The sequence below is a fragment of the Vombatus ursinus genome, unplaced genomic scaffold (assembly GCF_900497805.2).
Source record: "Vombatus ursinus unplaced genomic scaffold, bare-nosed wombat genome assembly UNPS02014799.1, whole genome shotgun sequence".
Lineage (NCBI taxonomy): Eukaryota > Metazoa > Chordata > Mammalia > Diprotodontia > Vombatidae > Vombatus > Vombatus ursinus.
This window is the reverse complement of record NW_020954577.1, coordinates 7,260,767-7,286,740: the sequence shown is the minus strand read 5'-3', so window position 1 is coordinate 7,286,740 and position 25,974 is coordinate 7,260,767. Positions and strand designations below refer to the sequence as shown.

General features: G+C 45.5%; 1 long non-coding RNA gene across 2 annotated transcripts; it reads left to right on the top strand.

Moving 5' to 3' along the window:
* The first annotated feature begins 7,703 nt into the window (after positions 1-7,703).
* On the top strand, positions 7,704-21,096 carry LOC114050615. 2 transcript variants are annotated; one of them, XR_003570039.1, is made up of 7 exons: positions 7,704-7,788; positions 8,571-8,716; positions 9,992-10,115; positions 15,310-15,584; positions 15,983-16,089; positions 17,942-18,229; positions 20,612-21,096. It is a non-coding gene; the product is annotated as an uncharacterized LOC114050615 (long non-coding RNA). The 2 variants fall into 2 exon arrangements; XR_003570038.1 differs by lacking the exon at positions 20,612-21,096 and having other exon boundaries at positions 17,942-19,932.
* Positions 21,097-25,974: the final 4,878 nt, after the last annotated feature.

The window sequence follows — 25,974 nt, the reverse complement described above, 5'->3', positions numbered from 1 at the left end:
AAGAAAGAAAGAAAGAAAGAAAGAAAGAAAGAAAGAAAGAAAGAAAGGAAGGAAGGAAGGAAGAAAGAAAGAAAAAAGGGAAGGAAGGAAGGAAGAAAGAAAGAAAAAAGGAAAGGAAGGAAGGAAGGAAGAAAGAAAGAGAGAGAGAAAGAAAGAAAGAAAGAAAGAAAGAAAGAAAGAAAGAAAGAAAGAAAGAAAAAAAAAGAAAATGTGCTTCAGATTACACTCTGACTCCATCAACTCTCTTTCTCTGGAGGTATGTTTCATCTCCTGTCCTTTAGAACTGTGTTTGGTCATTGTATTGATTAGAATCAACAAAGTCTTTCAAAATTGGTTATTTTTATAATAGTTCTGCTACTGCATAAATAGTTCTGGTTCTGCTCAGTTCACCTAAGTTTTTCCAGGTTTTTCTGAATTGCACCATAGTATGCCACCACAATCCTACCTCACGACTTGTACAGTCATTCCCCCTTGGTGGACATTCCTTCCATTTCCAATTCTTTGCCACCACAAAAAGAGCTGCTACAAATCTTTGAGTACATGTGGTCCTTTTCCTCTTTTTTGATCTTTTTGGGGTAGAGATGTAGTGGGAATCTTGCTGGGCTATTGCCCTGTTCTTTTGGAGAAGTCTTCCGTCTGGTGCAGCTCTGCCCCCAGAGTTCTGGACCCTCTGAGCTAACTGTGCTTCTTACAGCTGCCAGTCATAATAGTTCTGTCGCTCTGTGCACACAAGAAACCTCAAGAAAAAAGTGAGCTCCTGACATTTCTATATCCCTCTGAGGTTTGCAAAATACTTAACAAATACTGTTTCATTTGATCCTCATGACAGCTCTGGGAGATGGGTCTTATTATTATCCCATTTTATAGATAAGGAAATTGAGGCTGAGAAATGGTAAATGACTTGCCAAGGGTCACCCAGCTAGTAAATTTCTAAGGTAGAATCTGAATTCAGGTCTTCCTGAGTCCGTGTTCAGCGAGTCTATCCACTGTACCAGCTGCCTCCTTAAAATAAAAAAGGTAAACACAAATCCTGCAGAATTCCATTTCTGAGTCACCTCTGCCTCTTAAACTCCCTTCACAACTCAGCTGAAGCTCTGTCCTCTGCAAGATCCCCGGCTCTTCGCACCCTCCTCCCCTAATTACCTTTCATTTGTCCCATATACATCTTCACATGCTCCCGCGTTAGAACGCAGCCTTCTATATATGTCTACCCTACTAGAGCTCTGCTCCTTGAGGGAATGGTAAGTTTCATTTTTTTGAATTTATATTAACAACACCTAGCCCAATGTCTATAGCACATAGTAGGTTGACAGTTGTTCAGTCATTTGGGATTTTCTTGGCAAAGATACTGGAATGGTTGGCCATTTCCTTCTCCAGCTCATTTGACAAATGAGGAAACTGAGGCAGACAGGGTTAAGTGACTTGCTCAGGGTCACACAGCTACTAAGTGTCTGAGGCCAGATTTGAACTCAGGAAGATGAACCTTCCTGACTCCAGGCCTGGCGCTCTGTGCACTATGGAGCCCCGTAGCTGCCCAGGAAAGTAGAGCAAAAACTGGCTCTGGAGGCAGAGGACATGGGTTCCAATCCTGCCTCACACCTGGGTGACCTTGGCAGTCCCCCTCCCCTCCCTAGGCTTCCATTTCTTCCGGGGTATTGGTACTAGACGGTCTCTGAGGTCCATCCCTGCTCAAGGTATGTGAGCCTGAATGCTTGTCAGTTGCCTGGTAGATTGCGCCAATTTCTGTGGGTACCGGGGCCCTGCCGCCCGGCTTTCTCCAACTCCCCTCCCGTCAGGACCCCCCCTGCCAGCCCCCACACACGGAGGCTTTCTCGCTTCTGCGGCAGACACGCACAGGGCAAATATAGCCCTCCCTCGGATCCCTCCCCCATCCTCTCAGACGCCTATTTTCCTGTATTCCCAAGCAGCCAAAATGTCACTCAAAGACACTCCCAGTTTGGTGCCACATTGTCTCCGTCTATTCTGCTCCACAGAAAGGCCTCTCCTCTTTCACAGGGAATTACCTTATTTTAACGTCTGACTATTTTTAAAAGCCAGATTCTACCTTTAAAATAGGAGTGCCGGCCAGCCTCCGTCTGACTCTGAAGAAGTTTGTCTGCCACCGACACCCACGGCGCTTCCTTCTCTCCATCAATTTGCAGAAGGAGGAAGGCGGAATAGCATCCTCCCCATCTCAGGTCTGGAGAGGGGCTCTTGGGTTTTTCGAGATTGGAAATGCAGATTTCTTCTTTGTTCGTGCAGGGAAGGTGTGTGCTTGCCGGACAGTGTTTCCCCAGGAACTCCAGGGCTGGGACACATCCCCTACAACTCTAATCTCCAGTTTTTACCCCAATGCTAACTAAAGGTTTAGATTCACAAGTAACTCATCTCACATGTATTTGATTTAACAATGAACTAATTAATCGTCAGCAATTATTTGGGCAGGACGTCAAATTGGGGCAACTTTCTTTGAAACGAGAAACAGCCCACTCTACAGGAAATGCCCTTTTCCTGGAATTTTCCACTGTCTATTGTAAATCAACAAGCTCAGGGGACCTTTGGGGGTAAGCTGAGCCTCTGTCCACTGGTACAGGCGAATAAGAGTGAGGGAAAGCAAGGGGGCATGGCTCGCTAATTTTGTGTCTGTCACGACTGGCCAAGCTGTGAGCGTGTTCTGAGCCTAAGACCTCAAGCAATTTATAGCCCGTCCCAAAGTCCTCGTCTCCTCCTAGGGAGGTTCCCAGCACAGAAGAATCCAAAACAGGACACGAGGGAGTCACCCTGGTCACCAGACTTTCTAGAGCTGCCCTGCTCTCACCGCGTCCTCTTGTCCGAGAAACGCTTATTAAACACCTACTGTGTGCAAGGCACTGGGAGACAAAGATGAATATGAAACACTGTGGACTCTGAGGGGATCTTAACTGTCTACTGGAAGACACAACCTGGACCCAGATGCAGGATACCTGGTAATTTGAGGAGAGAGAGATAACTAACTCCTCCCGCTCCTCCTCCCCCTCCTCCCCCTATCCTCCTCTTCTTCCTCCTCCTCCTCCTCCTCCTCCTCCTCCACCTCCTCCTCCCCCCCCCACACTCAGCTTTCTATAAAGCCCAGATTAGGGAAGATAATCCTCCAACTCTGGGCTGCCTATGAGAGCCTGTAGTAAGAGAGAGGCTGGTGCCCCCAGTAGGTCTATTGGCAGCAGCTGCTGACCTACAGAGGGAAATCTAGTAAGCCAGGGGCTCAGTTCCAACATCTCCAATGTCCCTGCAAGTGCTACCATTCTGGGAATCAGACAGCATGAGGTGCCAGGCAGAAGAAAGGAGCTGGTAGAGGAAGCTTCTGTGCATTAGCCAGAAAGGACTGGTGACCACGACATAATGAAGTTTAATAATCTGGCGGGTGGAAGAGAAAGGAGATGGAGGAAGAAGAGGAGGAGGAGGCAAAATGGAGAATGAAAAGGAGAGGGAGAGGGAGAAAAGAAGAAAAAGATGAGGAGGAGGAGGAGGAGAGGGAAGGAAGGAAGGAAGAGAGGGAGGGAGGAAGGAAGGAAGGAGGGAGGAAGGAAGGAAGAGAGGGAGGAAGGAAGGAAGGGAGGAAGGAAGGAAGGAAGGAAGGGAGGGAGGGAGGAAGGAAGAGAGGGAGGGAGGGAGGAAAGAAGGAAGGAAGGAAGGGAGGGAGAAAGGAAGGAAGGAAGGAAGGAAGGAAGGAAGGGAGGGAGGGAGGAAGGAAGAGAGGGAGGTAGGGAGGGAGGAAGGAAGGAAGGAGGGAAGGATGGAGGGAAGGAAGGAAGAGAGGAAGGAAGAGAGAGAGGTAGGGAGGGAGGAAGGAAGGAAGGAGGGAGGGAAGAAGGAAAAATCTGTCATGAAATAATTACATTTTAGAAAGGGACAAAAAAAAAAGATAGGAAAAAATGTGAAGAAAATTTTAAAAGAAATGTAAGGTCTGCAAATTGTTTTAAAACACCGTTTAGAAGGCTAGGAAAAAATTCTTATTTGGCCTGTAGGGACCCAGCACTGAGGAAGACCTGGGTGCAAGTGCAGGGTTTGATGCCCATTGGCCGTGTGACCCCAAGCAAACCACTCGAACTCTCAGCGATCCAGGCAATATGGAGAACTATAAGTCACAGAAAAGCTGCTGATCCACATTGGTAGGGGACATTTTCTCACCAGGAATTGCTTACACTAACAAAATCATAGAACCTGAACAAAAGCCAAAGACCAGCTTCACATGGCAAAACACAAGAGGTCATTGGAGGGGGGAGGCAGGCCTCTGTACATTTCTCAAAGTCCATTGTCTGAGGTCCCCTTTGTAATATTGTCTAATCTGTTTCATAGTTACTTGGGTGACCATCTAATCTCTGTTGCTAGACTCTAAGTTCTGGTAACTGAAAAATTAATGTTCTCTATACACATCACTGCATCTCCGGCACTTCACACATTGCCTTGCACATCATTCAGCAAACAATAAACATTGGTTGATTTAAAATGAAATCCTTAAAAAATAGAAAGGCTTCACATGTGAGAATAGGAAAGTCGGCCAGTCGAGTATAAAGAGTAATTCCAAGATGTGGCAGAAGCAGCATCAGGTAGGATTGGCGGGTCTGGCCCCGTTGGCCTACAATGTAATTTTTTTCCTAAAAATGTAACAAAATTGCCCTGTGGATTTAATTGGTCCAGAAGACCACAAATCGACATTACTGTAGCTTCCTAATTGCCAAAGACACAAAGAACCTAGGAATGAGTAGCTCAGTCTTGATGGACTTCCCACTGCCTTGAGAGTCAAACACAACCCTCCTGATTCAATGTCTGTGTGACAAATACAGGGCCAAGGGAGACTATCTCCAAATGTTAGATATTCTTCCCATGCTGTTATTAAGAAAACCTCTTTTGTTGAATGCTTTGTACTCTAAGAGCGTCTCCTCTTTCTTCCAATCTTGAGTCTGAACCACCGAACCAGCCGGCCTCGGGCTCCATCAAGAACCCAAGTGTAGGCGTACAGCCAACATGGCGGAGTAGAAGGAAGCAATGCTGCTGAGTTCTGGTCCACAACTCCTCCAAACAGATCTGGAAAATGCACCAGACCAAATCCTGGTGGAGAAATGCAGAAAAAGTCACAGTGAGTCCTTTGTCTGGGCCAGGGCAGCATAGGGAAACAGACAATAAACTCAGCAGATGCTTGACACAGGATAGAGTCAGAAGCATGGCCAGTGGAGCAAGCCAGTGCCCAGTGAGAGGCTGTACATCAGCACAAGAGGAGACTCTAAGACCCATACTGGGGTATCCCCAGATCCGTACCAAGGCACTGCAATGGGGACAGGTGCCAACTGGCAGCTTTGTTCCCCGCGACCCAATCCTGGGTTGAAGAACAAGGGTGAGGTGAGAAGGGGACTTATGTGCCCATGGTAGGGTGGTGGTGTTGCCTTTCTCAGGTAGGGAGGTCCTGGTCCATATACGGACCATCTGAGCAACATGAGCCTAAAAAGAACTTAGACATCCTATTTCAAGAAATCTTAAAAGAAAATTGCCCAGATTTCTTGGAACCAGATGGCAAAGTGAAAGGAGGAAGGATCTACCAGTTACCTACTGAAAGAATGAAAACTCCCTGGAACATTATAGCCAAAATCCAGAGCCTCCAGATCAAAGGAAAAATACTGCAAGTAGTCAGAAAGAATTCAAGTACTGAGGAGCCACAGTGAAAATCACATATGATTTAGCAGCCACCACTGTAAAGGAGCAAAGAGCTTGGCAAATGATAGGGGCTTACAGCCAAGAATAACTTGCCCAACAAAACTGAGTAAAACCCTATGGGGGGGAACTGATTTTTAATGAAATAGAGGACTTCCAAGTATTTCTGATGAAAAGACCAGAGCTTTGGAGAAACTTTGAAGTTCACACACAGGAATAAAGAAAAACATAGAAAGGTAAACATAAATGAACAATAATAAAGGACTGAGTGGGAATAAACCGAAGGCATTTAAATAAGGGGAAATGACACGTGTCTCCTCTGAACTCTGTCATTTTCAGGGATCATAGAGGGAGCCTAACTAGAGAAAAAATGGGAGGAATTCTGTTATGTCTAGATGGAATTAAGAAAAGAATGGAAAGAACATGGAAGAGGAATACACTGGGAGGGAAGAGAAAGGAAGGTTAGGGAATATGATCTCACAAAATCAGGGTGCACAAGTAGATATCTATAAAAAAGGAGGGGGTAGGGAGAGTGGCTGACACCTGAACCTCACTTTCATCTGAACTGGTCGAAAGAAGGAGAGAGAGAGAGAGACAGAAAGAGGCAGAGAGAGACAGAGACAGAGGGTGGGGGGGGAGAGAGTTGGTACAAAAATCCATTACACTCCACAGGAAATTAGAGGGAGAAGGGAGAGGGGAAGTAGAGGGAAGTTAAATTAAGAAGGGGATGTGTTCTAAAGAAAACAAACTCTAAAGAAAGATATGCAAAAAATCTCTATAGCTCTTTTTGAAGTGGCAAAGGACGGGAAGCTGTAGGAGTGCTCACAAATTGGGGGACAGATGAAGAAGTTATGGCAAATAAATACAATGGGATACTGTTGTGCTGACCTCTCATCAGCGTGATGATCAGCCAGGATTCCAAAAGGCGAATGAGAAAAACTGGTACATACAGAGGCAGAATGAGACAAACGTATCATAGGACAGAGCCAATGTGGAAATTTGTTTTGATTGACCTTACATGTTTGTAATGGGTTTTATTTTTCTTGTGTTCTTAATTGGGAATGGGGAGAGGGAGGAAGAGAAGGTGGAACTTGGCTAATTAAAACTCTGTGTGTGTGTGTGTGTGTGTGTATAAATTTATATGTATATATTTAAAGGAACATAAAAGCATCTTGCAAGGACTCCAAAAGTCCTTGTAAATGACTACGTGTAGTATTTACATGGGAGATGGTGTAAAGGCATGGAGTCAAGAAGTCCTGAGTTCAAATCCTTCCTCAGATAGTTTCTAACCTAACTGCGTAACTACAGGCAATTTAACTTCTCTCAGTCCCAAGCTCCCCATTTGTAAAATTGGCATCATCATTGCCCCTCTCTTACAAGAGTGTAGCAAAGATCAGATAGTATAATGCACATAAAGCACTCCTTTCAAACCTCAAAATGCCACATAAATGTTAGAGTGGAAAATAGGGATGGTCTGATGTCATTTCCTTCATAATTGGGCAATCCCCTCTACCCAATCAATTTGGGACCTTCTCTGTAATGAATGGGCTCAACAAATTGCCAAGCCCGGGCACCGAGAAGTTCCTCCATTTGCCAGGGTGACCCAGCTGGTATGTCAGAGGCAGGATCTGAACCCAAGCCTTCCTGATTGCCAAGGCAGCTCTCTATCCATCATGACACACTGCCTCTCTAGTTATAGCTAACAATCTTAACGATTGTGATCCATAGTATTTTCAATGGTAAACAGATCTCCAAATATACCCACGGGAAGAAGCCATCATGAGACACAAAGTGGAATTAATAATGTAAGACAACATTAATCTAACCGAAGAAACTGTCAAAGTCAGATACCCCAGAGCCATCAGATAGCCCAGAAGAATTCAAACGACAGCTGTCAATGACTAGACCTAATGATTAAACTCAGTGTATTGAGAGTAGAGGCATCCACTCAAGATGTTGGAAGGAATTCAAGGGAGGAACTGGAGAGAGCTTCGCCAAAGCATGTGAGCTCTTTTCACAGGTTCCAAAGTACTGGTACGGCGAGCTCATGGGATTCCTCTTCCTCAGAAAGATTCCTGATGGGACCCTGAAAATTTCCAACTGGTAAGTCTCATTTCCATCCCCATAGGACAGCCTCAATGAGGCCCCAAGCAAAGGTACCATGGACTGTGTAAGGGGAAATCAGACGTGGGTCTCTGGAGGAGGGGTTCCCAGCCTGTTGGGCTTGGGAGAGAGCTTGGAGGACCCTGGATTTGTAACGAGGTGTTCGTGAAACCAAGCAGGAATCCACAAACAGACAAATAGATCTTCTGAGGCCAAATACCCAGCTTGCTTTGGATCTGCGTCACCCGTTTCCAAGCATAGGTGATGCCGTTGTGATATTTCAAGGTGACGACGGCTTCGTCTCATGGGTGCAGGTACTGCCTCCCACAGCACAGGGTGTAACCTATTCATGCCTTCCCAACCCCACAGAATCCCAGAGTGAGAAGGGCCCTTAGAGGCCATCTGGTCCAGCTTGGAGTGAGCAGTTCCCATCTGGTCCCCTCCTAAGTGGTCCATAGAGGGCCCATAAGCCCTCCAGACCTTCCTCTCAGGTACCTCCTCCAGGCCATGGGTACCAGGGCAATACTGGAGCCAGCCACCGGTGAGCATACGTAAGCAGTGGCTTCCCTTCCAGACTAGTGCTGGACTTCATCTGATTTAACCCCACGGTAAATCACCCAGGGGAGAGAGGAAAGAAAGGGGACATGGAACTCTTCTGAACGATCAGGGGACAAGCTCTCTTATTTGCTACCCTGCATGACCTGGCTAAGACTTGGGGCCTCAGTTTCCTTCTCTACGGCCCCTCCCAGCTCCCAAATCCTAATCCTGTGGTCTGCTGGCAGCATTCACAGGTGACCTCTTACCTGTCCTTCCCACGAAGACAGCCCCAACATACGAGGGTGGTTCGTGACTTTGAATCAAGAGGCAGAGTCTGGCAGTGCGTCCGCAACCAGCGGTCGGCCTCAGACCCAGAGATGCTTGCTGCCAGGTAACCTCCATCCCCCGCCTGTTCTCTGGAGCCTGTGCTCCTGCCTGGACCCTCCTTCTGTGATGGGCCTTCCTCAGCTCTCACCTGAACTATTGCAGGGCCTCCTAAGTGACTTCCTGCCTCCCGCCTCTCCACCTGATTGCCCTAAGGACGCGCAGCACTCCCCGGTCCATAAACTCTGCTGGCTCCCCATTACTGCTAGATTCAAAAACAAAATCCTCCGTTTGACATTTAAAGCCTTGCTCCAACCTACCTTCCCTGCCTTGTGATACATTACTCCCCTTCACACAGTTTTCAATCCAACTAAACTTGCTTTCTTACTGTTCCTTATACTCACCACTCCATCTCCCATCTGTGCCTTTGCATGGGCTGTGCCCACTGCTTGGAACTCCGACCTTCTCAGCTCTCACAATCCCTAGTCTTCTCCATGGGCTTCCTCCCAACGGTGGTTGTCCCCCCCTCCAAAATTACGTTTTCTTATTTTCTATAGATTTTACTTATAACTCCAGAGGTACATGTCTCCCCAATGGAATGTAAGCTCTTTGAAGGCAGGGCCTAATTTATTTTTGTCTCTGTATTCACAGTCCCTGGCCCTTCATAAATGTTTGTAGATAGGTAGATAGATAAACACATAAACAAATAGAATGATTGATAAATGAATAGATAGATGATAGAAAGATGGATGGATGGATGGACAGATAAGTAGATGGGTACACAGATTAATGAATAGGTGGATGGATAGATAGATAGATAAACAAATAAATAAATAACTAGAGATAAATGATAAATAGATAGCTATATAGAAGAATCCACAGACAGATAGATAGACAGATAGATAGATAGACAGACAGACAGATAGATAGATAGATAGATAGACAGATAGATAGATAGATACATAGATACATAGATACATAGATAGATACATAGATAGATAGATAGATAGATAGGTTTGAGACTGTATCTTACTGCTGGACTGGATTATATTATTTTCATAGACTCAGACTCCCTCTTAACTGTACAAATAAGGAAACTGAGGTCCAGAAATAGGAGGTGTCTTGTCCAAGGCCACCCAGGCACGCAGAGACAAAGCTGGATCACAGGCTCATAGACTAGCCGTGTGACCCCAAGCAAATCACTTAACTTTCTCCACCTCAGTTTTCTCATCTCTAAAATGGGGATAATAATTGCCTTTGCCTCCCAGGGTCTTTGCAAGGACGAAACGAGGTAAGATTTGTAAAGTGCTTGGTAAACCTTAAAATGCTTTATCCGTGCTAGGTATTAATGATGAGCCGGCTGGCTGCTCCATGGAGCCAAGCCGGGGATGCCGGCATGGCCTCGGCCTGGCCTGTCACCATCACCCTCATCCACCATCTGGAGAAGAACGTGATGGCTTTTCCAGGTGAGAGCTTTCCTCCTTTCCTCGTGGGCATCACCAGAGGGCCACCACTTACCCAGAGACACATGTGAGCGACAGGATAGGAAACATGTGCCTTTCCCTGAGACGGGACCTGGGGCCTTCCCAAGAGCCCGCTGTTGCCAGCTGCCTTTACTTTTTCTGGCAGAGAGTAAGCCCCAATATATAGACTCATTTTCTCTTGGCAATCGAGCCGGTGTCCCTGCCAGATTTGCCCTTAAAGGAAGCGGACACGAGACAATGAGGCCTTTCATATACCCTCCTGACTTCTTCCAAGAGGGCTTTTTCAATTTTCTGAACTGAGACAAACTTGAACAACGGTCCATTTTTAGTGGGGCCCAATTAATTTTCCAAAAGAAGATGCTATAGGAAAATAGGGACTTGTATTCACAGATGGCTTTCTGGCCCAGCCCCTCCCCAAGCCGACCTGAAGCCAAGGTGTCTTTTAGAAGGTGGCAGGGAAGACGGAGCTGAGCCAAGGAGCCATCCCATCATCAAGGGGAGATACTCCCCATCACCGGGATGGTTCGTCTTCAGCCAACCAGCTCTTTGTTTTATTAGGCACTCACCCGAGCCTTACCTCACAGCCATTCACCTTTCTTGTGCAGGTTAGGGATGATTTCTTCCACACAATGTAGCTTTGTCTTGGGAATAAAGGAGCAGTTTTCAGATCTTGCCCCCTCCCCCTGAAAAAAATATCCTCCAAAAAACCCTAAGAAGGACCACCAGAAAGTGTCCCTGGCTTTCCAGAGCAAGATTCAATATTTACCCAGAGCAGCGGCACCACCCTATTACATAGGGCAGGAAGGGAGAGAGCATATCCTGTTGGATGTAACCTGGGCCTCTCAGGGGAGCTGGATCCAGCATGCTTGAACTGAGAGACAGAGACAGAGAGAGACACAGAGACAGAGACAGACACAGAGATAGAGACACAGAGACAGAGACAGATGCAGAGACAGACACAGAGACAGAGACAGAAAGACAGAGACAGAGACAGACACAGAGACAGAGACACAGAGATAGAGACAGAGAGAGACAGAGACAGAGATACACAGAGACACAGAGACAGAGACAGACACAGAGATAGAAACATAGAGACAGAGAGAGACAGACACAGAGACAGACACAAAACGAGACAGTGAGAGATAAAGAGAGACAGACAAAGAGAACAGAGACAGAGAAACAGAGACGCTGAGGGATGAAGAGAGACACAGAGAAAGGCACAGAGACAGAGAGACAAAGAGACACAGGGACAGAGAGACAGAGATACTGAAAGACAGAGAGAGCCGCAGAGAGGGAGGGAGAGACAGACAGACAGAGGCAGAGCGAGCACTCCCTGCTGGCTGAAATCACAACACTCTTGTGTGGCCCGAGGGCCGCCATTCCTCTTCACCCCAACCCCATGTGATGGTCCTTTGGGGGAATCACCCACAACTGCAGACAAGAGTGGTGCTGCAGCGCTGTGATCAGGGAAATAAGGAGGGAAGGCTGTGTGCGTTTGCACGAGGGTGGCACCCAGGGGAGCACAGCTCGCCATCATGGCGGGGAGGGTGCTGTGAGCGGGCCCAGGAGACAGGAGCTCCATTGCACCCCCAGGCAGGCTCTCACCGGCTCCCACTAGACCTTGGGAAAGCCAACCAGGATCTCAGATTCAGTACAGGAAGGGTCCCGATGTAGCTCCAGTGTGGTGGATGGCAGACAAGGCTGGATTTGGAATCAGACGACCTGGGATCAAGCCCCCACTTCCCCCGCCCTGGCTGCTCATCATCTCTGCAGCCTGGAGCAAGTCACTTCTATCCGAGCCTCAGTTTCCCTGTGTATAATGAGGGGGCTGGGCCCTTGACGGATGACCCTGAGGTCCAGGGGCAGCGCTATAACAAAGAAATAGAACGGTTTCTGTTCTAGGGAGAAGGAGGGTGAGGGGGACCCAGCTGTCAGGCAGCAAGGCTTAAGATTCGTCATGTGAACTCATCTCAGGAGGCGAAAAATCACAAAAACCTGAGAGATCTGGAAGGGCCTGGTGTAAGCAGCGCCGTCGGAAGTGTGTGGTAAGCCAGGGAACCTAACCAGCAGAGGGGAGGAAGGGGAGTGCTCCAGGCTAAAGGTACAGCTTGTGCAAAGACCAGCAGGCAGGAGACGGCTCTTCTATTGGGAGCAACGAGTAAGCCACTTTCGCTGTAAGATAGTGAGAGGGTGTGGGCAGCTAGGGGGCGCCATAGTGCACAGGGCGCTGGGCCTGAAGTCAGGAAGACTCATCTCTCCGGTTCAAATCCAGCCTCAGGCATTTGCCAGCTGTGTGACCCTGGGCAAGTCACTTCACCCTGTCTGCCTCGGTTTCCTCATCTGTCAAATGAGCTGGAGAAGGGAATGACAAACCACTCTGGTATCTGCCAAGGAAACCTCAAATGGGGTCACAGAGGGTCAACCACAACTGAAAAGGACTGAACAACAAAAACAAGTGTGTGAGACGGGGAATAATGCTAGATACAGTCTGGAAAAGCAGGTTCATTTACATAGAAAGTAGATCAAGTCTGCAGAAAGCTAAGGGGTTTGTCCAGGGTCACACAGCTGGTGAGGAACAATGCCAACAAAGACCCAGGTCTTCGAACCCCAATCTAGAGTCCTGCTGCTTCAGGAAATGGGCATTGAATGCAAGCCTGAGGATTTGGGCCTCCGTCCTATTGACAGTACAGAGCCACTGAAAGTTTGCACGAGAAGGAGAGGGAAGTGACAAAAGCACATTTTTAGGGAGATTAATAGAAGGGCCGGGTGCATCAATGCATCAACTGATGTCGCAATTTTAAAATATTTTTTTATAATTTTACAATTTATAATTTAATATTTAATTTAAAATTGAATACAAATTTGCAATTTCATAATTTCTCCTCCCTATGCAAATGCACTTTAAATACAAACAAATCCAAGCAGATATTATAATTTTCCTTGGAAATAAAAACTTTCAACCTACTATTTCTAGCATGTGCAAATGTGCTGTGTCCATTGCCACGGACTGGTCTTTTTGGGTGTTGCTAGATTCTGGCCATTTTGGTGTTAACCCAGTGGGGGCATAACAAATAAACTAAAAGGGGGAGAGGCCGAGAGACTAGAGAGGATGCAGCAGTTCATATGGGAAGTGGGCGCTTAATAAATGTTGATGGCTTGAGTGATTGAAGTCATAAGGACTTGATGGAAACTGATCGGAAAGACAATAGGTTTGGTGTTACACCTGCTGAGTTTGAAAAGATGACAGAAAGTGCCAGAGGCCCTCAGGGTCTGGGGGAGATTAGGCCTGCCCGGGTCAGCTGGGGCCCGAGATTGAGAGGCAGGAGAACCTGGGTCCCATCCCAGCTTGTGCATCCCTGGGCAAGTCAATGAACCTTCCTGGTTTATGCTTCATCTGTAAAGTGATGAGCTTGGAATGAATGACCTCGCTGGTCCCAAAGTTCTGTGTGTGTGTGTGAGTGTGTGTAGTTTGTGTGTGTGAGAGTGTGTGTGTGTGAGAGTGTGTGTGTGTGCAAGGGTGTTATAAGTGTGAGCATTTGTGTGTATGTGTAAAGGTGTGTGTGTATGAGTGTGTGTGTGTGCAAGGGTGTTATAAGTGTGAGCATTTGTGTGTATGTGTAAAGGTGTGTGTGTGCATGGGAGCATGTGTGTAAGCGTATTGTGAGTGTGAGCATTTGTGTGTGTGTGCGTGCACATGGGAGTGTGTTTGAGGGTGAGCGTGTATGTGTGTAAGCGAGTATGTCTGTGTATTAGTGTGTGTGTACACAGGCGTGTGTGTGAGGGTGAGGGTGAGCATTTGTGCGTATGTGTATGTGAGTGTGTGAGTATATGAGTATGTGTGTGAGGGGGTATGTGAGTCAGTGTGTGTGTGTGTGTGAGTGTGTGTGGGTGTGAGTGCCTGTGAGAGTATGTGTTTGAGTAGATGTGTAAGTGTGTGCGAGGGTGAGTGTTTGTGTATGAGTGTGTCTGTGCTGAAAAAACTGAAAATGGTGAGAGAGGTGTCCAGCTCAACTCCAAGGTCATTATATAAATCCTCATAAATATAAAATGCTTAGGAAAATATAGAAAAAAAGCAAATTCTAAGGGAAAAAATGGGCCAGGATGTAGGTGAGGTTGGGTTTACAAGGGAAGGAATGTGGTGTGCTCACACTGAACTGGGGAAAGTGAGGGAAGCTTGCCATGGTAGCTGAGGTTTATGTAGCACCTACTATGTGCCAGCCACTGGGCTAAGCACTCTACAATTATGATTTCATTTGATCTTCACAACAACCCTGGGAAAGAAGTGGTTATCTCCATTTTATAGATGAGGAAACTGAGGCAGACAGGGGGTAAGTGACTTGCCCCAGGGTCCCACAGCTAGTAATAACAATAACACAATAACAATAACTAAGGTTTGTATAGCACCTACTATGTGCCAGGCAGTGGACTAAGCACTTTACAATTATTGTCTAATTGATCCTCACACCAACCCTGGAAGGGGGGAGGGGGCTGTTATTATCCCTATTTTACAGATGAGGAAACTGAGGCACACACAGATTAAGTGACTTGCCCAGGGTCACACAGCTAGTAACTATCTGAGGCCACATTTGAACTCAGGTCTTCCTGCCTCCAGGCCTGGCACTGTCCACTGACCACCTAGCCGCCTCTATCCTTGGCATCAGCCTCTTACTGCCTCCTCTTGACCGCACTCCAGGGAGGGGCTCTATGAAGTAGGGGAGCACAGTGACTGCAATGCTCAGGAAGACCCGGGTTCAAATTCTGCCTCAGTCACATGCCAGCTGCGGGGCCCCAGGCAAGTTATTTCATCCCTTTTTCTCATCTGTAAAATGGGGGCTTTAATGAAGATCAAATTAAATAAAACAGCCCCAGCGCTCTATCAATACGAGCTGTTCTTATCCTGCCCCACTCCGGAGCCTGCTCGTGTCTTTCCCGCAGCAGCAATATGGACAGACCCTTGGCCCCTCTTCCTTGTGCCAAAGTCATAGGGTCCTAGAAGCAGAGCTAGACGGGCCCTCTGAGCCCCCCCCCAATTCCTCCCTGTCTCCATTCCACAGATGGGGAAACTGAGTCCCAGGGCGGACGAGAGACTTGCACAGTCCCATCCTGACCTTGCTTTAAATATGCCAGACAAGGGCCTATCGCTTTGCATTAATGACCCCTCTCATTCTTCTTCCAGGCCCCTTTACGTCTCAGGAAGAGATTAGCACAGACCTCCAACCAATCAGTCACAAGGCGGCAGAGGAGAGGGCGCCATTTGCTGGGTTGCTGACAATACACAGTGCTCAATTTCCTACACCAGTTGATGCTGCTGCCATCCGTATGGCCTGACAGTCTCTTTTCGTCTGCCTAGTCTTGTCGCTCTGAAGCCCTCCAAGGAGATGGATGCATCCAGTTGGATTCCAGAGTTCACCAGGAGGGCGCTGTCCATCAGCCTATCAGCCAGTATCCAGGGTCAGCATCTGGCCGGGGGCTTTGCCACCTTTTCTCTACCAGCCAGGGGATGTCCTGCGTGGCCCTACAAAGTCGGCCCCACCCTCCTGCCAACAGGAGATAGGATGAGGGTCAGGTTTAGAAGAGCCCCTCACTCCTATTGGCCCCCAATGAAAGTGGGAAGTGAGGGGGGAAAGTAATGTCTCCCAAGTTTTTCCTTCCTGATATCTTGTCCTTCCCAGCCCCATGCAATAGAGAGGCCTTTTCTCAAGCAAAATGACATGGGAGATGCCAGGCAATTGTTAGAGTCCAAACCCAATGGGGCAGAAAATATATTTTAACGCCTCTTGTCCTCTGAGTGACAGAAACTGAAAACCACAGCTCCAGCTCACTGTGACCCTGAATGCTTTCTCCTACAGGGATGGAGACCCGAGATGGCCTCGATGGTGTCCTGGGAGCACTAACCAAGGAGTCCCGAGACAGCTCTCAGCTCTGCCAGGTCGGGTGACGCACGGTGTGATTTTGAGTAAGTGGCTTCAGTTCTCAATTATCATCTATAGAAGTAGGAGGTTAGACGAGACAGTCTCCTAGGGCCCATCCACCCTCAACATTCTCTGATACTGATTATCCAAAGATTTAGAAAAGAGCTACCCCAAAAATAATGGAGGGGATATGGAAGGATGAGCTTTAACTAATAATATGGCTAACATTTATATAGACTTACTATATGCCAGGCATTTCATAATTATCTCATTTGATCCTTGTAACAACCCTGCTGGTGAGTGCTAGTATGGACCCCATTCTACAGATGAGAAAACTGAGGCACATGGCAGTTTAAATGACTTGCCCAAGGTCACACACCTAGTCTCAGACCAAATTTGAACTCAGGTCTTCCTGACTCCAAGCCCAGCGTGCTATCCTCTGCACCATCCATCCGCACATTTAAAAAAACAAAAATGAAGAAATTAAGTAGGGAGGCAATCCCCTTCACAATAACCTGTCACCATCACGAAGCCTTTCCAATTGGAGGTGTTAAAAGTCAGCATGAACAGGATCATTCCACTCTGTGTCTGCATCTTTTTAAAATGTGAAATACTTAAGAAACACCAACACAGAGCAACGGATGAATGGGCGGGTATATATGGCGCAGGAAAGCATGAAGGTATTCAAATTTTAGAAAAATATAAAGGAACTCAGTAAATATTTGTTGAAGAAACAAGTGATTGAGAAATAGCACAATATTCATCTTTCAGGGCATTCCCAACCACTAGTGTTTTGTTCAGAGCTTAGGACTTTGGGCCTCAGAGCCCCTCATACGGGCTTGGCTGGATGGGCCCTGGTTCTCATTCCCCCAATCTGCTCCCACCAAACCTAGCCGCATCCCCTATTCTCCTCCTCCTCAACTAGGGTGTTGAGATCCAAGATGGGCCCAAAGGAGCTAAGTTTTAAGGGGTGTTTCTTGACAGCATCATAGACATAACTGAGCTCATTACCTCGTACGCTGGAAAAACAGAATGTCCCAAAAGTCTTAGTGCTAAGACTGTGTTGGTTAAATTGAAAAACTCCTAGGCCTCACTATGTCCCCTGCCCCATTCCAAAAAGCCAGAAGGCAACTGGATGCTAACAGTAATGAAATGGTTCAACATCATTGCCACTTGTGGTAGAATTCCAATCTGGTTATTCCATCATCGTTACCAATGAGACTAATTGTCATTAAAATCCAGGCAGTTCTGTTCCTTCTTACTTCTGTTTGTTTTCTTCCCATTCTATCCACAAATGCATTTTGCAATAATCTGATTCATCTGGCTCTCACTCCAAGCTCCATTCCCCCCCCCCAATTATTTTTCACAGTTTCTATGTTTTCATAGTGAAGAATGAGTGAAATAACTGGGAAAAAGGATAAATTTATTTTGAAAGCATTATCTGTGAAAACCACACACATTATATGGGAGAATAAGTTGATGAGGTAGAAAAAATCCAGTGTTTAAATGAATGATTCCTCCTTCACACGTCATGAATTTTAATTAAAGTAGCCGCCCAAGGCGCTACAGCGCCATAGGATAAGAGATTTAAAGCTGGAGGGGACCTTGGTCCATTTCCCTTGCTTTCAGAGAGGAGAAAACTGAAGCCCAGAGAGGGAGATGTAACTGTCCATGGTCAGAGGTAACAAGGAATGGAGGTAGAATCCAACCCCAAGTCCTTTGATGCCAAATACACGGCTCCTTCCCCATGGAGTTCAATAATATGTAGTGACTTTGTAGCCATCCCTACTAATTGAGAACCATGGACAAAGATGGGATCTGGGGACAGATATATATAAGAGGACTTCCTTCATGCAGCTGTAGAATGGCTCATGGTTCTTTTTCTATGATTCCCAGGATCAATGATATCCCTGCCAAGTCATCATTACACGTGACTCCTGCCAGTGTTAAGTTACAGGTAGTTATCGCTGAGTTTTGTCTCCAAATAATCATGGGATTATTTGTTTTGTTTGGGCTCAGAAGCCCTACATCTATCGATGCCTTTCTGGCGGGGGACAAAAAGAGCGTGCATTTAAGAAGACAGAGCCAAGGTGATTTATATGCAGAAGAACTCTTCAGGCTGTCAAAGGCCTGTCAGAGGCTTCCTTGAAGAAGACTTTAACCAGCCCCTTCACCTTCTCAGAGGTGAGTTATACTGGCCCATGGTAGCTGTCAGAGAATACAATCTTCCAGGCTTAAGACAAGAACCAGCTGGCAGAGTGATGTGCTGAGAACCGCAGCTACAGATGTGGTTTCAGGGAGGGGAGTTATGATTCAGCATTCTAGACTACTCTAGCTGTGGAAGGTGGGGTGTGCCCATTTACACCCCACTGAGAAGATGGAGCACACCTCCTGGGCCTTGCTAACAAGAACCAGGGCCTAGGAAACAAAAAGGGGCCTTTCTTAATCCGACAATACCCCTGCCTGTCTAGGGAGCTGGCCAGAAGACCGGACCACCTTGGACACATTGGCTATATGATTCTGGGCAGGCCTCTTGACTTATCAATGGTGCCAGACTCAGAAAGAAAGAGAGGCCTCCAAACCCACACATAAGGATTCCTACAGGCCCATATTGACTCAGAAAGCCTCATGTTAGCATTATCTATGTTCTATTGAATTTTTGCTTATTTTGGTCACTATTTCCCATCACATTTTAATCTGCTTCTGTCTGCACTTAGGAGTGTTGGGGATAAAATGCCTCTACAGGGTTATGCATTTGACATCTCTGCTCTAGAAAAATGGGACACTCTAAGTCTACCATTTGGAGAGAAGGGGCCGACCTACAGTGATAGAGGGAGTTCCCTCACCCACTAATTTCATCACAGATTCAAACCATATCCCTCTCCTTAAAACATGGAGTCGCTCACTCAGATGGAAACATCTCATTTCTTTTATAAAGCTTCGCCTTTTTTAATCGTTGAAAATGCTCTCTCAATACTGGTAAGAGATGTACCCCCAAGACATTTTATAATGTGCAGACCTATGAGATTATTTCATCACTTACACGGTGGTGGGGAGATATTTATAAGGAGTACAGATCCTCCCAGAAGGGTTCAAAGGAATGGAGTGTCTACCCACAGCACTCGGTTGAAGGAAAGTTAAGTGAAAGAAGAATGTAAGCTCCTTGAGGGCAGGGAATCTTAATTTTTGTCTTCATATCCCCAGTCTAGGATTGTGCCTGGTACATCATAGGAGTGTAGTAAAGGCTTGTTGTTCACCCACTTGCTTGATTGATTGAAAGGTTTCAGAGTTGGAAGACCGAGCCTCAGTTTCCCTGACTCAGCAGATCCCGCTTTAATAATGCAGCCCCATTCTTCCACATTTTTCCTAATGTTATTCGAGTGCTCTAATATAATTTGGTAAGCTATTAGAGTTGTTACAGCTGCATGTTTCACCCTCACTGCTGATTTCACTTATGACCTCAGTCAGAATAAGATTTAAAAGTTCGAGATGATGTAAGTGAATAAGGATTATTAGATTTATTCATATAGCAATTTAAATAAGAAACTGCCTGGCCTAGAATAAGTGGTAAATGAAAAATGCCTATGATTTATAGACCTGTCCATTCAAAAGATTTATACGCTGTATAGGATGATTAAGTAAGAGACAGACCTGATTATATGAAATATGTAATTTTTGTAATGCAATTTTGGAAGCAAGCTGCTAACCAGCCCTGGCACACCAAGCCAGCGTGAAGGCCTCCTTCTGACCCCTGCCTTGCACCGCTGCTCACTGGTGGACTCGTGCTAGAAGAGGATGCAGAGTTTTCTCCCCATTTCCCTTTTACTGAGCCAGTCAGTGGTAGCACATCCCCGGGCAATTATGTGAACTTCATTCACAGCAAATCAGTCACTGGGGCAGACTCCTATACAAAGCCAAATTGGGAACCGCACGCCCAATATCAATCCTTTTTTTCATAAATGACTTGGCTCCCCTCCCTTCTGGTCCTGACACCCCCATTTGTAAAAGAGATGAGTGTCCCTCCTCTTTAGTGGCACCATTTGGGGGAAGAAGGCCATCAGAAAGAGAAATGGGGAGGCTCTTGGACCAGCTCAACTCCCCCATCTCTCCTCCATCCGTCTCTCAGAAACTCTGGAGACCCAGGAGCCTCAGAATTATTTTTTCCTTTTCGATGAGGCAATTGGGGTTAAGTGACTTGCCCAGAGTCGCACAGCTAAGGAGAGTTATGTGTCTAAAGCTGGATTTGAACTCAGGTCCTTCTGACTCCAGGGCCAGTGCTCTATCCACTGAGCCACCTAGCTGCCCCACCCTCAGAATTCTGCCAGGCATTCAGACAATGGAGAATGAGTCCCTAGACTTTTCACAGGTTTCTGGAATCTGCTGAAAAGGTGGCTATTTAGGAAAGAGGGAGCTCAGTTCAACTTAAGCATTTATTAAGGGCCTATCGTGTACTGGGTATTGCAATATACAATGGAAATACAAAGACAAAACCTGAAAACAGTCCCTGCCCTTAATTACCTCATATTCTACTGAATAAATTAACAAAGAGCATTTACTCTGTGCCAGGAGAGTCAGCATGAAGGAGTGTTAAAAGAGCTGGTCTGAAACCAGGAAGACCTGAATTCAAGTCCTGCCTCCTGACACATGCCGGCTGTATGACCCTGGGTAAGTCCCTCCACCTCTCAGCATCCCCAGGCAGCACTCTGAGGCTCTAACGCTCCAGAAGGTGCTGGCTTGCACTGGAAGGAGGAGTTCCCTCTGTCAAGGAAAGCATAAGCCACCTTCCTAGCACTGTCCTCCTCCTCTTTGTCAGACACTGTGTGAAGCGCTGGGGACACAAATACGGAACGAGACGGTCCTGACCCTCTAACAAGGGAGGTTTGGTCTGGGGAGGCCCAGGGATGGTGCGAGGAAGCTCAGGACAAGGAGCAATGGGGGTCTTCTTTGGATGACAAGATAAATTGTTAGAACGTGCAAGTTGGTGTTGAGCTGTTGTCCAGCCACGTCTGACTCTCCATGACCCCATTTGGGGTTTTCTCGGCAAAAATACTGGAGTGGTTGACCATTTCCTTCTCCAGCTCATTTTACTGATAAGGAAACTGAGGCAAACATGGTTAAGTGACTTGCCCAAGGTCACACAGCTAGTAAGTGTCTGAGACTGGATTTGAATTCATGAAAATGAGTCTTTCTGATTTCAAACCCAGTGTTCTATACACTACATCACCTGTAAGGTAACAGCAATTACCCGTATGTAAAGACAGAAGGGGGTGGACAGTTGGGGTGGGAAGACGGCACCTGGGCTGAAGCATGGTAAGATATCTGTGAAGCCTGGTTAGTTTTTCTCACTCATTCATTCCTCCATTCTACTGGGAGAAACAACACGAACCCAGAAAAATAAATATGAAATATACACAGAGGAAATCAATCAGTAGTAACAAGAGCAAAGGGAGGGGGGGAGGAGAGAGAGACAGAGGCAGAGAGAGACAGATAGACAGAGACAGAGAGAGACAGAGAGACAGAGAGAGAGAGAGAGAGATCGGGAAAAGGCTCCTGTGGAAGAGGAGACTTGAGCAGAGCCTTAAATGGAGCTTGGAATCCTGAGAGTGGCAAAGGAGAGGAGGGAGGGCATTCTAGGCATGGGTGACAATTTAGGCTATATTCATCATCTCTTTTTTTATTATTTTTAAATTTTTTAAACATTTTTTAAAATTTTGAATTCCAGGGGCAGCTAGATGGTGCAGTGGATAGAGCACCGGCCCTGAAGTCAGGAGGAGCTGAGTTCAAATCCGGCCTCAGACCAAACACTTGACACGTACTAGCTGTGTGACCTTGGGCAAGTCACTTAACCCTAATTGCCTTACCAAAAAAAAAAAAATTTTTTTGAATTCCAAAATCTATCCCTCCTTTCCTCACTCCCTGAGACAGCAAGCATATATAAGCTATACATGCGCAATTATGTAAAACTAATAAAACATACTAGTCATTTTGCATAAGAAGATGCAAATAAAAGAAAAAGAATGAAAGAAAGTGAAAAATAGCTTGCTTCAGTCTGTCATCAATCAATATCAGTTCTTCCTCTGGTGGCTGATAGCATGTTTCATCACGAGTCCTCTGGAATTGTCTTGAATCATAGTACTGCTAAGAAAAGCTAAGTCATTCACAGTTCCTCATTACACAATATTGCTGTTACTATGTACAATGTTCTCCTGGTTCTGTTCACTTCACTTTGCATCAGTTCATGTAAGTCTTTCCAGGCTTTTCTGAAATCATCCTGCTTGTCATTTCTTATAGCACAATAATATTCCATTACAATCATGTACCACAGCTTGTTTAGTCATTCCTCCCAATTGATGGGCATCCCTTTGCTTTCCAATTCTTAGCCACCACAAAAAGAGCTGCTATAAATATTTTTGTCATCATCTCTTTTAAGAAATACAGGAAAATGAATATCTGAGTCATTCCAAGAGAGGAATTTTCATATCCAATTACTATGTTCTAGCAACAAAAACATTGTATTATGAGTTAAAAGATCTAGGTTCCAGGGCTATCTCCACCATTAATTTGCTGTCAGACTGTGGGCAAGTCAGTCACTTAACCTTCCTGAGTAGTTTCCTAATATGTAACAGAGAAATAGCAATCTTCCCTAGCTTGCCTTCCAGGGTTGTGAGGAGCAAATGAGCTCGTCTATCCTACTGGTCAGAACATAGACTCATCTTTTCACCCCAGTTTGTCCATAAGCTGAGGAGCCTATGAAAGCTCTGAGTAGCTTAGTATTCTACTACCCCAGGAATGCTCTCTTAGTAAGAAAATGACAGCAAAGAAGACAAAGATGAGAATAGTAATCTAAAAAAAAAGAAGAATAAAATGACTTTATTTAAATAAAAAGATAGGCTACCCAAAACCTACACAACTGATAATTTTGTGCAATTATTTTCAATAAACTGTTACCGATGTCTTTTGGAATTTTTTTACATCACCAAAATTCCCCCAAATAACCCTTTCTCTCCCCCATATTATATTCCATATATTCTAATATGTTATATTCCATATAACAAGAAGAGAAAAAAATCAGCAAAACTGACCAGCACATAGGAAAAAACCCCAAAATATGTGAAATGTATCATCTCTGCAAAGCATGGTGGGTACAGGGTGGGCAAGTGTCTTCTTCATTGGAGCCCGGCTTGCTCTTCACAATTTTACAAAGAAAACACAATTTTTCTTCTTTTGATTTTTTTTTGTGTGGTTGTTGCTTCTGTTCACAGCATCGGAGTCACTCGTCTACTGCATCCTTGGCTCTGTTCACTTCTTCTTACATCACTTGATCCCAGTCTTTTCCTGTTTCCCTGTTTTCATCATATTCATTGTTTATTAAAGCACAGAATTATTCCATTACATTCAGGTAACCACAATTTGTTCAGCCATTCCTTGACTAAGGGCCTCCACTTTGGGCAATTCTTTTTCCAGTGTCTACCTGTATTTTTTCCTCCTTTCGAAGAGATCTCATTTAGGGGTTTACCCTATATTGGGGCCAATACAGCGTGTGAAAGCATTTTGAAAACTGTAGAATATTATATAAATTATCATTATTTTTATTACCTAAGGTGATCATCAGAAAGAAAATCTGAAAAGATATCCATCTAGACCAATTAGGAGCAGGAGTGAAATAGATGACAATCTATATCGTGGGAGGAAGGGGAAGGGGGAAAGGACACTATTTATTAGGCACCTACTATGTGTCAGGCACTGTGCTAAGTACTTTACAAATACTATCTCATTTGATCCTCACAACAGCCCTAGAAAGGAAGTGCTATTATGATTTCTATTTTACAGTTTCTTTCACCTCACTTAGAGGTGAAGTGTCTTGCCCAGAATCACACAGCTAGTAAGATTTGAACGCGGGTCTTCCTGACTCCAAGTCCAGTGTTCTATCCATGGGACCAAATAGTTGCCTCTTGGGGAAGAGGAAAATGACCTGGTGTCTAAGACATGCACCAGCCACTCACTGTCTCATAGGACAAATGTAGACCCCAAAACAGCCTGGAGAACTCAACCAACAAATTGCACCAGAATGAGACTGTGATCACAGACCAGACTTTTGTCTGTAATCCCTTGGATATAACATTGAACAGTGTTTAAAAAGATGTTGCTATCTCAAGTGCTTATAAACTCAAAGTAGCACAGAACAAAATTCTTCCAAATTATAGAGACATAGCAGAAGAGACCAAAGACTGGGCAAGAACAGGATGAAGCATGCATCTTCCCCATCCTCCTGTCTGCTCCAGGAATCATCCCCAGGATACCTGCAGTCAGCCTACAGAGGTGGGAAGAGTTCACATCCCAATTTTTATTCAGTTACCAAAAGCAGTGATTTTACCCTCCTGTGCAACAGCCCAAAGACCATTATATATAAAGGAATAATAGAAGGGTGGTCAATTGTCTCAGGACCACTTCTGTATGACCTTCCCTGGACAAGGTGAGAAAGAGGCTTTCCAATAATAATGATGGAAGAAATTAAAACCACGTGGAAAAAGGACAACACACTGTCCACCAGAATTAAACCCAAAATGTGCACAAATTAAATATCACATAAGGAGAGCACTAGAAACCAAGGAGATGAAAAAAGACCAAGAAGAGAAGATGGCCTGAGAACTGAGCCTTGGGAAGAGGTAGAGATTCCAAGAGAAAGCTGTGAGGAGAGAGCAATGAAGCAGGTATGTGGTGCAGTGCACAGAGCACTGGGCCTGGAGTCAGGAAGACCTGAATTCAAATCTGGCCTCAGATACTTAACCACTGTGTGACCCTAAACAAGTCACTGACCCTCTGTCTGCCTCAGTTTCCGCATCTGTAAAATGGGGATAATAATAGCACCTATATCCCAGAGTTGGCATGAGGATGAAATGAGATAATAATCGTAAAGTACCTGGCACACAGTAAATACTAGATAAAGGTTGTTATTATAGTTGTTGTTCAATTGTTTCAGTCTGGTCCAACTCTTTGTGATCCCATTTGGGGTTATCATGGCAAAGATCTTGGAGGGGTTTGCCATTTCCTTCTCCAGCTTATTTTGCAGATAAGGAAACTGAGGCAAACAGGGTGAAGTGACTTGCCCAGGGTCACACATCTAGGAAACGTCCGAGGTTGGATTTGAAGTCAGGAAAATGAGTCCTCCTGACTTCAGCCCAGCACTCTATCCACTATAGTGCCACCTAGTTGCCCATAATATATAACACAACACATACATGTTAGCCATTATCATTAGCTGTTTTTCCAGGCTTGTAGACCAGCCCATCCCTATATAAAGGCATGGAGAAGGGAGATGTAACATGTATAGGGAGAATAAAGAAAGAGAATAACGGGAAATCAGTTTGGAAGGATAGGTTGGAGCCAGATTGGGACAGGCTTTGAACGCCGGAGCAGTTCAACGACGTACCTGTGATCGCGCTATGACTGTGCGTCACAAGAACTTGAACCCACAGCTCCCTGACTCAGGCCTGACTTCTGTGAGCAAAGTCTCACTGCTTTTCATGATCACGTGCTTTTGAAAACCCATCAACATTCTCAAAAACAGGATTTAATAAACTCGGTGCTTTTTTTTTCTTATTCAAATATTAAATTTTCTCTCTGTCCAAGTGTCCTGATTTACCAATTGTGGTTTCTACAACAATCTTATTGCCCATCTTGATTAATCTGACAGCTTAAAGTAATCCTGACAGACTCCCCCCTACTTGTGATAAATGGGTCATATTTTTGATAACGCTTAATCCTGGTGCCTTTTAATCACTTCACAGCCTTGCCAAGAAGAGAGACAGACCCATGCCAGGACAGCCAGCAAATTGTGGCTCCTAGCAGTCAGAGAAGAGAGAAATATTGCAGGAGCTAAATGGGTACATTTGCCATGGTGCTGAATGGTTGGTCCAAGAGACAGGAGA